Consider the following 15,424-nt stretch of genomic DNA (forward strand, 5'->3'; position numbering starts at 1 on the left):
GAGACAGAGAACAAACAAAACATATGAACAAAATAAAATAAATAGAATAAATAGGTACAAATAAAATAAATAAATAAATAGAGTAATAAATGCGTACAAACATATACACATATATGAAGCGTTCCATATTTTTCTATTTATTTTATTTTGTTAGTATGTTTGGTTTTGTTCTCCGTCTCCCCCTTTTAGACTGTGAGCCCACTGTTGCCAACTTGTACTTCCCAAGCGCTTAGTACAGTGCTCTGCACACAGTAAGCGCTCAATAAATACGATTGATTGATATATACAGGTGCTGTGGGGAGGGGAAGGAGGTAAGGCGGGGGGGATGGGGAGGGGGAGAGGAAGGAGGGGGCTCAGTCTGGGAAGGCCTCCTGCTCGCCCAAGTGCTTAGCACAGTGCTCTGCATACAATTTTAGACTGTGAGCCCACTGTTGGGTAGGGACTGTCTCTATATGTTGCCAATTTGTACTTCCCAAGCGCTTAGTACAGTGCTCTGCACATAGTAAGCGCTCAATAAATACGATTGATGATTGATGAATAAGGGCTCAATAAATACCGTCGATCGATTGATCGAACTAGTATTTCATGGACCCCCCGGCCCCCTTGTGAAAATGAAGAGCTGAATTTCCCGATCAACCAGTCAGGAGCATTTACTAGGAAACTACCGTGTGCATTTCACTGAACAAAGTGGTTGGGCGAGTATGGTAGAGGTGAGAGGCCTCTAATAATAATAATAATAATGGCATTTATTGAGCGCTTACTATGTGCAAAGCACTGTTCTAAGCGCTGGGGAGGTTACAAGGTGATCAGGTTGTCCCACCTGGGGCTCACAGTCTTCATCCCCATTTGACAGATGAGGTAACTGAGGCCCAGAGAAGTGAAGTGGCTTGCCCAAAGTCACACAGCTGACAGTTGGCGGAGTCGGGATTTGAACCCACGACCTCTGACTCCAAAGCCCGGGCTCTTTCCACTGAGCCACGCTGCTTTCCCAACTGTACTGTTCCCTCTACTGTAAGTGCTCCAGAAAAGTGGCGTGGCCTAAGTATCAGGACCACAGGAGCTGGGAATCAGGAGGCCTGGGTTCTAACGCCAACCCCGCCACTTGCCTGCTGTGTGACCTTGGGTAAGTCACTTATTGTACTTCCCAAGCGCTTAGTACAGTGCTCTGCACACAGTAAGCGCTCAATAAATACGATTGATTGATTGATTAATGTCTATGGGCATCGGTTTCCTCCTCTGTAAACAACGGATGAGATGGGGGCTTGCGTTCACTCATTCATTCATTCACTCAAATGCATTTATTGAGCGCTTACTGTGTGCGGAGCGCTGTACTAAACGCTTGCTAGAGACTACGATATTCATTCATATATTCAATCATCTTTATTGAGCGCTTACTGTGTGCAGAGCGCTGTACTAAGCGCTTGGGAAGGACAAGTCATCAACATAGAGAGACGGTCCCTACCCAACAACGGGCTCACGCTCGATATCATCGTCATCATCATCAATCGGATTTACTGAGCGCTTACTATGTGCAGAGCACTGGACTAAGCGCTTGGGAAGTACAAATTGGCAACATATATATGCTATTATATTGATATATATTATATATAATAACATATATTATATATGTTATATATTAATATATATTATTATATGTTACATACATATACATATTATATGTATATGTTATTATATTACATATACATATAATATATGTTATTGTATATAACAATATTTAATTATATATTATATATGTTATTATATATAATATATATTAATATAATGACATATATGATATATGTTATTATATATAATATATATCAATATAATAACACATATAATATATAATTAAATATTATTATATACAATAACATATATTACACGTGTTATTATATTAATATATATTATATAATAACATATATTATATATGTTATTATATTAATGTATTATATGGCAACATATTGGCAATAAATTGGCAACATATATATGTTATTATATATAATATATATAAATATAATAACATATATAATGCATGTTATTATATATAATATATATTAATATAATATTAATGTATAATATGCAATATATATAATTATATATTGGTATATATAATCATATAATATATATAATATAATATAATATTGATATATATCGATATAACAATGAATAACCATAGTCCCCCTCCCTCGGACTGTGAGCCCCACGCGGGGCAGAAACTGGGGCCTAAACGGCTTATATTTGATCGAACCCAGCGCTCGGGGCCCTAGTGAGCACTGAACAAACGCCGCAGTTATTATTATTAAAACATAATCCCAGCTCCCAGGGAGTTTACAAACTAATGAGGAATTTGGCTTCTTCCACTGCCGGAGCTTCAGATTGAGCCCGGGGAGAGGGCGGTTTTAAGGAGCAGAGCTGCCGGGGAGGAAAATGATTTTGCTTTCAACTTCCCTTCTCTCCCTGCCCTTCCCTACTGGGGCCACCCAACGTCTGCACCTTCCCGGTGGGAAAGACGGAAACTAGACGGGGTTGGAATCTCCTCCAGGGCCTTCCCTCCTCTTCCCAACTGCTACACTCTCTCTTTCTCTCCCTTTTTTTCATATTTAGTAAGCGCTGACTGTGTGCCGAGCATTGTTTTAAGCACTGCATCTCCCGCTCCCTTCTGCATTGCCCCGACTTGCTCTTCGCCCGGGCCCCACACCACTGATATAATAATAATAATATATAATATAATATAATATAATATAATATAATATAATATAATATAATATAATATAATATAATAATATAATATAATATAATATAATATAATAATAATAATATAATGATGGCTTAGGGTCTCAGTTGGTGGCTCATCGGAAAGAGCCCGGGCTTTGGAGTCAGAGGTTATGGGTTCAAATCCCGGCTCCCCCAGTTGTCAGCTGTGTGCCTTTGGGCAAGTCACTTCACTTCTCTGGGCCTCAGTTACCTTCATCTGTAAAATGGGGATTAAGACTGTGAACCCCCAGTGGGACAACCTGATCACCTTGTATCCTCCCCAGCGCTTAGGACAGCGCTTTGCACATAGTAAGCGCTGAACAAATGCCATCATTATCTTTTAGACTGGGAGCCCACTGTTGGGCAGGGACCGTCTCTAGATGTTGCCAATTTGTACTTCCCAAGCGCTTAGCGCAGTGCTCTGCACACAGTAAGCGCTCAATAAATACGATCGATGATTGATGATGATGGCATTTAATAAGCGCTTACTATGTGCAAAGCACCGTTCTAAGCGCTGGGGAGGTTACAAGGTGATCAGGTTGTCCCACGGGGGGCTCGCAGTCTTCACCCCCATTTTCCAGATGAGGGAACTGAGGCCCAGAGAAGTGAAGTGACTGGCCCAAAGTCACACAGCTGGCAATTGGCAGAGCCGGGATTCGAACTCATGCCCTCTGGCTCCAAAGCCCGGGCTCTTTCCACTGAGCCACGCTGCTTCTCTAGTATATATATCACTGATATATATCTCTATATAAAATTATTTATATAGAGAGAATTTAATTTATTTGTATTGATCTCTGTATTGATGTCCGTCTCCCCTCCTCTAGATTGTGAGCTCGTTGAGGGCAGGGATTGTCTCTGTTTATTGTGGTGTTGTACTTTTCCAAGTGCTTAATTAGTACAGAAGAAGAGAAGCGGTGTGGAGAATTGGAAAAGCAGTGTGGTTCAGTGGAATAGAGCCCGGGCTTTGGACTTGTACATATCTATTCAAGCGCTTAGTACAGTGCTCTGCACACAGTAAGCGCTCAATAAATACGATTGATTGATTGATCTATTCTATGCATTTTATTTTGTTAATATGTTTGGTTTTGTTCTGTCTCCCCCTTCTAGACTGTGAGCCCGCTGTTGGGTAGGGACCGTCTCTATATGTTGCCAACTTGGACTTCCCAAGCGCTTAGTACAGTGCTCTGCACACAATAAGCGCTCGATAAATACGATTGATTGATTGATTGATTGATTGTTGGGTAGGGACCATCTCTATATGTTGCCGACTTGGACTTCCCAAGCGCTTAGTCCAGTGCTCTGCACACAGTAAGCGCTCAATACATACGACTGATTGATTGAGTCAGAGGTCATAGGTTCAAATCCCGGCTCCGCCAACTGTCAGCTGTGCGACTTTGGGCAAGTCACTTCACTTCTCTGGGCCTCAGTTCCCTCATCTGTAAAATGGGGATGAAGACTGTGAGCCCCACCGTGGGACAACGTGATCATCTTGTAACCTCCCCAGTGCTTAGAACGGTGCTTTGCACATAGTAAGCGTTTAATAAATGCCATTATTAATTAATTAATTAATTACAGTGCTCTGCACACAGTAAGCCCTTAATAAATAGGATTCATTGAATGAATAAGTGAATAAATGAAAGTTAATCAGGCTAGATGCAGTCCAGATTCAGTCCCTCACGGGGCTCACAGTCTAATAGATTTTGCGGATGAGGGAACTGAGGCCCAGAGAATTGATAACTGAAATAATAATTGTGGCATTTGTTCAGCGCTTACTATGTGCCAGGCACTGTACTAAGCGCTGGGGTGGATCCAAGCCAATCGGGTTGGACACAGTCCCTGTCCCACGCGGGGCTCACAGTCTCAATCCCCGTTTTACAAATGAGGTAACTAAGGCCGAGAGAAATGAAGCGACTTGCCCAAGGTCACACGGCAGACCAGCGGCAGAGCCAGGATTAGAACCCACGACCTTCTGTCTCCCGGGCCCACGCTCTATCCACTACGCCACGCTGCTTCTCCAAGTGAAGCGACTTGCCCGAGGTCACACGGCATTCATTCATTCAGTCGTACTTATTGAGCGCTTACTGTGTGCAGAGCACTGGACTAAGCGCTTGGGAAGTCCAACACATAGAGACGGTCCCTACCCAACAGTGGGCTCACAGTGGGGAAGCAGCGTGGCTCACTGGAAAGAGCCCGGGCTTTGGTGTCCGAGGTCTTGGGTTCAAATCCCAGCTCTGCCAACTGTCAGCTGTGTGGCTTTGAGCAAGTCACTTCACTTCTCTGGGCCTCACTTATCTCATCTGTAAAATGGGGATGAAGACTGTGATCCCTCCGTGGTGCAACCGGATCACCTTGTAACCTGTGCTTGGCACATACTAAGCGCTTAATAAATGCCATCATCATTACTATTATTATTAGAAGAAGACAGTGACGGAGCCGGCCCACTGTTGGGTAGGGACCGTCTCTGTATGTTGCCAACTTGGACTTCCCAAGCGCTTCGTCCAGTGCTCTGCACACAATCAATCAATCAATCAATCGTATTTATTGAGCGCTTACTGTGTGCAGAGCACTGGACTAAGCGCTTGGGAAGTCCAAGTTGGCAACATATAGAGACGGTCCCTACCCAACAGTGGGCTCACAGTGGGGAAGCAGCGTGGCTCACTGGAAAGAGCCCGGGCTTTGGAGTCAGAGGTCATGGGTTCAAATCCCGGCTCTGCCAACTGTTAGCTGTGTGGCTTTGAGCAAGTAACTTCACTTCTCTGGGCCTCACTTACCTCATCTGCAAAATGGGGATGAAGACTGTGACCCCTCCGTGGGGCAACTGGATCACCTTGTAACCTCCCCGGTGCTTAGAACAGTGCTTGGCACATAGTAAGCGCTTAATAAATGCCATCATCATTATTATTATTATTAGAAGAAGAGAATGACGGAGCCGGCCCACTGTTGGGTAGGGACCGTCTCTGTATGTTGCCAACTTGGACTTCCCAAGCGCTTCGTCCAGTGCTCTGCACACAATCAATCAATCAATCAATCGTATTTATTGAGCGCTTACTGTGTGCAGAGCACTGGACTAAGCGCTTGGGAAGTCCGAGTTGGCAACATATAGAGACGGTCCCTACCCAAGAGTGGGCTCACAGTCTAAAAGTCTACTTACCATTGTATATGGAATTTACTACAGGATGGGTTGAAAGCGGAAAATAAACAGATTCAAGCAAGGATTGGCTCCCTTCACACATGAGAAGCAGCATGGCCTAGTGGATAAACCCTGGGCCTGGGAGCGAGAGGACCCGGGTTCTAATCTTGCTCCTCCCCTTACCCGGTGTGTGACGGCGGGTAAGTCACTTAATGTCTCTGTGCCTCAGTTACCTCATCTACAAAATGGGGACACAGCAAGTGCTCAATAAATACGATCCCCCTGCCCATCCGCCAAGCTCGCTCTCTTCCTCCCTTCAAGGCCCTACTGAGAGCTCACCTCCTCCAGGAGGCCTTCCCACACTCAGCCCCTTCCTTCCTATCCCCCAAGTCGGCAACACATAGAGACGGTCCCTACCCAACAGCGGGCTCACAGTCTAGAACGGGGAGACAGAACAAAACCAACCATACTAACAAAATAAAATAAATAGAAAAGATATGTACATGCAAAATAAATAATTAAATAAATAAACAGAGTAATAAATATGTACAAACATATATACATATATACAGCTAACATAACAGAACAGTGCTTGGCACGTAGTAAGAGCTTAACAAATGCCATCATTATTATTATTTTCCATCATCATCATCATCATCATCATCATCATCAAGCGTATCTATTGAGCACTTACTGTGTGCAGAGCACTGTACTAAGCGCTTGGGAAGTACAAGTCGGCAACACATAGAGACAGTCCCTACCCAACAGTGGGCTCACGGTCTAAAAGGGGGAGACAGAGAACAAAACCAACCATACTAACAAAATAAAATAAATAGAATAGATATGTACAAGTAAGATAAATAAATAAATATATAGAGTAATAAATATGTACAAACATATATACAGCTAACATAACAGAACAGTGCTTGGCACATAGTAAGCGCTTAACAAATGCCATCATTATTATTATTTTCCATCATCATCATCATCATCATCATCATCAAGCGTATTTATTGAGCACTTACTGTGTGCAGAGCACTGTACTAAGCGCTTGGGAAGTCCAAGTCGGCAACACATAGAGACAGTCCCTACCCAACAGTGGGCTCACGGTCTAAAAGGGGGAGACAGAGAACAAAACCAACCATACTAACAAAATAAAATAAATAGAATAGATATGTACAAGTAAGATAAATAAATCAATAGAGTAATAAATATGTACAAACATATATACAGCTAACATAACAGAACGGTGCTTGGCACATAGTAAGCGCTTAACAAATGCCATCATTATTATTATTTTCCACGTTTCCACCTCGTAAACCAGCCTAGTCCACAGCCTCACTGGATTTCCATTCCTTATTGGAAATCTGCGGGTGGGAACGCACTGTTTATCGCAACCCAAGCAGCTACAGTAGGAAGGCTACTTATTAAGCGCCTAATGCTGTGGGGTGGGTACAAACCATTAAATCCTCGGGATGTTTAGGCCGGAATGGAGAGCGCCCGCAGACCCAAATCATCATCATCATCATCAATCAATCGTATTTATTGAGCGCTTACTGTGTGCAGGGCACTGTACTAAGCGCTTGGGAAGTCCAAGTTGGCAACATCTAGAGACGGTCCCTACCCAACAGCGGGCTTACGGTCTAGAAGGGGGAGAATCAGGGAGTCCAAGCGGTTGTATTGTACTCTCCCGCGTTCGTGGTACAGTGCTCCGTATACAGGGAGCGCTTATTAAATACCATTGACTATTTGATGGACTTCATTGGGGGAAAAGAACCCCGACAGAAAGAAACGAAGGGCTGTGGTGCCATCTATGGTTATGGCCTAGATTCGCAGTGGATTCATTCATTCCTTCAATCGTATTTATTGAGCGCTTACCGTGTGCAGGGAACTGTACTAAGCGCTTGGGAAGTCCAAGTCGGCAACACAGAGAGACGGTCCCTACCCAACAGCGGGCTCGCAGTCTAGAAGGGGGAGACGGAGGACAAAACACGTGGACAGGCGTCAAGTCATTAGAATAAATAGAATTAAAGCTAAATGCACATCATTGACAGTGTAGGAGGAGGAGACAGACAACAAAACACGTGGACAGGCGTCAAGTCATTAGAATAAATGGAATTAAAGCTAAATGCACATCATTAACAGTGTAGGAGGAGGAGACAGACAACAAAACACGTGGACAGGCGTCAAGTCATTAGAATAAATGGAATTAAAGCTAAATGCACAGCATTGACAGTGTAGGAGGAGGAGACAGACAACAAAACACGTGGACAGGCGTCAAGTCATTAGAATAAATGGAATTAAAGCTAAATGCACAGCATTGACAGTGTAGGAGGAGGAGACAGACAACAAAACACGTGGACAGGCATCAAGTCATTAGAATAAATGGAATTAAAGCTAAATGCACAGCATTGACAGTGTAGGAGGAGGAGACAGACAACAAAACACGTGGACAGGCGTCAAGTCATTAGAATAAATAGAATTAAAGCTAAATGCACAGCATTGACAGTGTAGGAGGAGGAGACAGACAACAAAACACGTGGACAGGCGTCAAGTCATTAGAATAAATGGAATTAAAGCTAAATGCACAGCATTGACAGTGTAGGAGGAGGAGACAGACAACAAAACACGTGGACAGGCGTCAAGTCATTAGAATAAATGGAATTAAAGCTAAATGCACAGCATTGACAGTGTAGGAGGAGGAGACAGACAACAAAACACGTGGACAGGCGTCAAGTCATTAGAATAAATGGAATTAAAGCTAAATGCACAGCATTGACAGTGTAGGAGGAGGAGACAGACAACAAAACACGTGGACAGGCGTCAAGTCATTAGAATAAATAGAATTAAAGCTAAATGCACAGCATTGACAGTGTAGGAGGAGGAGACAGACAACAAAACACGTGGACAGGCGTCAAGTCATTAGAATAAATAGAATTAAAGCTAAATGCACAGCATTGACAGTGTAGGAGGAGGAGACAGACAACAAAACACGTGGACAGGCGTCAAGTCATTAGAATAAATGGAATTAAAGCTAAATGCACAGCATTGACAGTGTAGGAGGAGGAGACAGACAACAAAACACGTGGACAGGCGTCAAGTCATTAGAATAAATAGAATTGAAGCTAAATGCACAGCATTGACAGTGTAGGAGGAGGAGACAGACAACAAAACATGTGGACAGGCATCAAGTCATTAGAATAAATGGAATTAAAGCTAAATGCACAGCATTGACAGTCTAGGAGGAGGAGACAGACAACAAAACACGTGGACAGGCGTCAAGTCATTAGAATAAATGGAATTAAAGCTAAATGCACAGCATTGACAGTCTAGGAGGAGGAGACAGACAACAAAACATGTGGACAGGCGTCAAGTCATTAGAATAAATAGAATTAAAGCTAAATGCACATCATTGACAGTGTAGGAGGAGGAGACAGACAACAAAACATGTGGACAGGCGTCAAGTCATTAGAATAAATAGAATTAAAGCTAAATGCACATCATTGACAGTGTAGGAGGAGGAGACAGACAACAAAACACGTGGACAGGCGTCAAGTCATTAGAATAAATAGAATTAAAGCTAAATGCACAGCATTGACAGTGTAGGAGGAGGAGACAGACAACAAAACATGTGGACAGGCGTCAAGTCATTAGAATAAATGGAATTAAAGCTAAATGCACAGCATTGACAGTGTAGGAGGAGGAGACAGACAACAAAACACGTGGACAGGCGTCAAGTCCTTAGAATAAATGGAATTAAAGCTAAATGCACAGCATTGACAGTGTAGGAGGAGGAGACAGACAACAAAACATGTGGACAGGTGTCAAGTCGTCAGAACAACCAGAATTAAAGCTAAATGCACAGCATTCACAAAATAAATAGTAAATATGTTCACATCCCCCCTTCATATCCAACAGACGATCACTCTCCCCATCTTCAGAGACTTTTAGACTGTGAGCCCACCGTTGGGTAGGGACTGTCTCTCTGTGTTGCCAATTTGTACTTCCCAAGCGCTTAGTACAGTGCTCTGCACACAGTAAGCGCTCAATAAGTATGATTGATTGATTATTAAAAGCACATCTCCTCCTGAAGACCTTCTCTAATTCCTCATTTCCTCTTCTCCCGCTCCCTCCGCATCGCCCTCGCACCGGGATTTGCCCGCTTTATTCAGCGACTTGGCCTGTCCCCTCTACTCGGAGTAAATCAACTGCTCAATCCATCAGTGGTATGTACTGAACGCTCACTATGTACAGGGTACTGTACTAAGCACCTGGGAGCGAACAGTACAACTCAATTAGCAGACATGTTCCCCATTCGCAACGAGTTTATAGTCCAGAGGGCTCGGTGGAAAGAGCCCGGGCTTTGGGCTCAGAGGTCATGGGTTCGAAACCCGGCTCCGCCACTTAGCTGTGTGACTTTGGGCAGGTCACTTCACTTCTCTGGGCCTCAGTTGCCTCATCTGCAAAATGGGGATTGAGACTGTGAGCCCCCCCCAGGACAACCTGATCACCTTGTAACCTCCTCAGAGCTTAGAACAGTGCTTTACACATAGTAAGTGCTTAATAAATGCTATCATTATTATTCTCTGGGCCTCAGTTCCCTCATCTGTAAAATGGGGGTGAAGACTGTGAGCCCCCCCGGGACAACCAGATCACCTTGTAACCTCCTCGGAGCTTAGAACAGTGCTTTGCACATAGTAAGTGCTTAATAAATACTATCATTATTATTCTCTGGGCCTCAGTTCCCTCATCTGTCAAATGGGGATTAAGACTGTGAGCCTCCCGTGGGACAACCTGATCACTTTGTAGCCTCCCCAGCGCCTAGAACAGTGCTTTGCACATAGTAAGCGCTCAATAAATGCTATCATTATTATTCTCTGGGCCTCAGTTCCCTCATCTGTCAAATGGGGATTAAGACGGTGAGGACAACCTGATCACCTTGTAACCTCCCCAATGCTTAGAACAGTGCTTTGCACATGGTAAGCGCTCAACAAATACTATCATTATTATTCTCTGGGCCTCAGTTCCCTCATCTGTCAAATGGGGATTAAGACGGTGAGGACAACCTGATCACCTTGTAACCTCCCCAACGCTTAGAACAGTGCTTTGCACATAGTAAGCGCTTAATAAATGCCGTCATTATTATTCTCTGGGCCTCAGTTCCCTCATCTGTCAAATGGGGATTAAGATGGTGAGGACAACCTGATCACCTTGTAACCTCCCCAACGCTTAGAACAGTGCTTTGCACATAGTAAGCGCTCAATAAATGCTATCATTATTGTTCTCTGGGCCTCAGTTCCCTCATCTGTCAAATGGGGATTAAGATGGTGAGGACAACCTCATCACCTTGTAACCTCCCCAACGCTTAGAACAGTGCTTTGCACATAGTAAGCGCTTAATAAATGCCGTCATTATTATTCTCTGGGCCTCAGTTCCCTCATCTGTCAAATGGGGATTAAGACGGTGAGGACAACCTGACCGCCTTGTAACCTCCCCAACGTTTAGAACAGTGCTTTGCACATAGTAAGCGCTCAATAAATGCTGTCATTATTATTCTCTGGGCCTCAGTTCCCTCATCTGTCAAATGGGGATTAAGACGGTGAGGACAACCTGACCGCCTTGTAACCTCCCCAACGCTTAGAACAGTGCTTTGCACATAGTAAGCGCTCAATAAATGCTATCATTATTATTCTCTGGGCCTCAGTTCCCTCATCTGTCAAATGGGGATTAAGACGGTGAGGACAACCTGATCACCTTGTAACCTCCCCAACGCTTAGAACAGTGCTTTGCACATAGTAAGCGCTCAATAAATGCTGTCATTACTATTCTCTGGGCCTCAGTTCCCTCATCTGTCAAATGGGGATTAAGACGGTGAGGACAACCTGACCGCCTTGTAACCTCCCCAACGCTTAGAACGGTGCTTTGCACATAGTAAGCGCTCAATAAATGCTATCATTATTATTCTCTGGGCCTCAGTTCCCTCATCTGTCAAATGGGGATTAAGATGGTGAGGACAACCTGATCACCTTGTAACCTCCCCAACGCTTAGAACGGTGCTTTGCACATAGTAAGCGCTCAATAAATGCTATCATTATTATTCTCTGGGCCTCAGTTCCCTCATCTGTCAAATGGGGATTAAGACGGTGAGGACAACCTGATCACCTTGTAACCTCCCCAACGCTTAGAACAGTGCTTTGCACATAGTAAGCGCTTAATAAATGCTATTATTATTATTATTCTCTGGGCCTCAGTTACCTCATCTGTAAAAAGGGGATTAAGACGGTGAGGACAACCTGATCACCTTGTAACCTCCCCAACGCTTAGAACAGTGCTTTGCACATAGTAAGCGCTCAATAAATGCTATCATTATTATTCTCTGGGCCTCAGTTCCCTCATCTGTCAAATGGGGATTAAGACGGTGAGGACAACCTGATCACCTTGTAACCTCCCCAACGCTTAGAACAGTGCTTTGCACATAGTAAGCGCTTAATAAATGCCATCATTATTATTCTCTGGGCCTCAGTTCCCTCATCTGTCAAATGGGGATTAAGACGGTGAGGACAACCTGATCACCTTGTAACCTCCCCAACGCTTAGAACAGTGCTTTGCACATAGTAAGCGCTCAATAAATGCTGTCATTATTATTCTCTGGGCCTCAGTTCCCTCATCTGTCAAATGGGGATTAAGACTGTGAGCCCCCCGTGGGACAACCTGATCACTTTGTAGCTTCCCCAGCACTTAGAACAGTGCTTCACACATAGTAAGCACTTAATAAATGCCATTATTATTATTATTATTATTATTGTTATTACTATGAGGCTTGGAAGAAGCCGGGCACACCGCTATGGAAGTAACCCTCGAAGGCCAGACGCGGGCAGTATCAGAGCAGGGCTCTCTACCCGATTTGCTTGTATCCACCCCAGCGCTTAGTACAGTGCCTGGCACATGGTTAAGCGCTTAACAAATACTATTATTATCATCACAGAAAGTCAGCAAAAGTGGATTCCACGCAGGACTCGTTTTTGGCCAAGGAGAGTGCTGCACAGTGTGAAGCTCCATCATCATCATCATCAATCGCATTTATTGAGCGCTTACTATGTGCAGAGCACTGTACTAAGCGCTTGGGAAGTACAAATTGGCAACATATAGAGACAGATGGTAGACTGCAAGCTCTCTGGGGGCAGGGAACATGTCTTCCGACTCGGTTATACTGTTCTCCCCCAAGCACTCAGTACAGGGCTCTGCACATGGTAAGCGCTCAATAAATAGCATTGATTATTTTAAGGGCATTTATTCAGCACTTACTATGTGCAAAGCACTGTTCTAAGCTCTGGGGAGGTTACAAGGTGATCAGGTTGTCCCACAGTGGGCTCGCAGTCTTAGTCCCCATTTTACAGATGAGGGAACTGAGGACCAGAGAAGTGAAGTGACTTGCCCAAAGTCACACAGCTGACAATTGGCGGAGCCGGGATTTGAACCCATGACCTCTGACTCCAAAGCCCACGATCTTTCCACTGAGCCACGTTGCTTCTCAATCAATCAACTTGATTGATTAAATGATTGACAATCAGTGCTTAGAATAGTGCCTGGCACATAGTAAGCGCTTAACAGATACCATAATTATTATTATAATCTCCTCCAAGAGGCCTTCCCAGACTAAGCCCCACTTTAGAGAAGCAGTGTGGCTCGGTGGAAAGAGCCCGGGCTTTGGAGTCAGAGGTCGTGGGTTCAAATCCCGACCCCGCCACTTGTCAGCTGTGTGACTTTGGGCAAGTCACTTCACTTCTCTGAGCCTCAGTTACCTCATCTGGAAAATGGGGATTAAGTCTCTGAGCCCCACGTGGGACAACTTGATTACCCTGTATCTACCCCGGCGCTTAGAACAGTGCTTTGCACATAGTAAGTGCTTAATAAATGCCATTATTATTATAATTTTCCTCATCGCCCACTCCCCTCGGCATTGCCCTGACTTGCTCTCTTTGCTCTTCCCCCCGCCCAACTTCAAAGCATTTATATAAATATCTGCAATTCTATTTACTTGCATTACTCTATTTATTTTATTTGTACGTATTTATTCTATTTATTTTATTCTGTTAATATGTTTTGTTTTGTTGTCTGTCGCCCACTTCTAGACTGTGAGCCCACTGTTGGGTAGGGACTGTCGTCTCTAGATGTCGCCAACTTGGACTTCCCAAGCGCTTAGTACAGAGCTCTGCGCACAGTAAGCGCCCAATCAATACGATTGAATAAGTGACTGTGAACCCACTGTTGGGTAGGGCCCATCTCTGTATGTTGCCAACTTGTACTTCCCAAGCGCTTAGTCCAGTGCTCTGCACACAGTAAGCGCTCAATAAATACGATTGAATGAATGAATGACTAGGGACCGTCTCTAGATTTTGCCAACTTGTCCTTCCCAAGCGCTCAGTCCAGTGCTCTGCGCACAGTAAGCGCTCAACCACTACGATTGAATGACTAGGGACCGTCTCTCTATGTTGCCAACTTGTCCTTCTCAATCAATCAATCAATCAATCGTATTTAATGAGCGCTTACTGTGCGCAGAGCACTGGACTAAGCGCTTGGGAAGTCCAAGTTGGCAACGTATAGAGACAGTCCCTACCCAACAGTGGCGCTTAGTCCAGTGCTCTGTGCACAGTAAGCGCTCAACCACTACGATTGAATGAATGAATGAATAGGGGCCGCCCCTCTATGTTGCCAACTTGTCCTTCCCAAGCGCTTAGTACAGAGCTCTGCGCACAGTAAGTGCTCAATCAATACGATTGAATGAATAGGGACTGTCTCTCTATGTTGCCAACTTGTCCTTCCCAATCAATCAATCAATCAATCACATTTATTGAGCGCTTACTGTATGCAGAGCACTGTACCAAGCGCTTGGGAAGTACAAGTTGGCAACATAAACAGTCTCTATCCAACAGTGGCACTTAGTCCAGTGCCCTGCACACAGTAAGCGCTCAACCACTACGATTGAATGAATGAATGAATGAATAGGGACCGTCTCTCTATGTTGCCAACTTGTCCTTCCCAAGCGCTTAGTACAGAGCTCTGCGCACAGTGAGCACTCAATCAGTACGATAGAATGAATGAATGAATGAATCAATCAATCAATCATATTTATTGAGCGCTTACTATGTGCAGAGCACTGTACTAAGCGCTTGGGAAGTACAAGTCGGCAACATATAGAGCCAGTCCCAACCCAACATTGAGCTCACAGTCTAAAAGGGGGAGAATGAATGAATGAATGAATGAATGAGCCCAATGTTGGGTAGGGACCGTCTCTCTATGTTGCCAACTTGTCCTTCCCAAGCGCTTAGTACAGTGTGCTGTGCATCTTACCTCCTTCCCCTCCCCACAGCACCTGTATATATGTATATATGTTTGTACATATTTTTTTACTCTATTTATTTATTTATTTATTTTATTTGTACATATCTATTCTATTTATTTTATTTTGTTAGTATGTTTGGTTTTGTTCTCTGTCTCCCCCTTTTAGGCTGTGAGCCCACTGTTGGGTAGGGACTGGCT

Source organism: Tachyglossus aculeatus, chromosome X5, assembly GCF_015852505.1.
Source record: "Tachyglossus aculeatus isolate mTacAcu1 chromosome X5, mTacAcu1.pri, whole genome shotgun sequence".
In the NCBI taxonomy this organism is placed as follows: domain Eukaryota; kingdom Metazoa; phylum Chordata; class Mammalia; order Monotremata; family Tachyglossidae; genus Tachyglossus; species Tachyglossus aculeatus.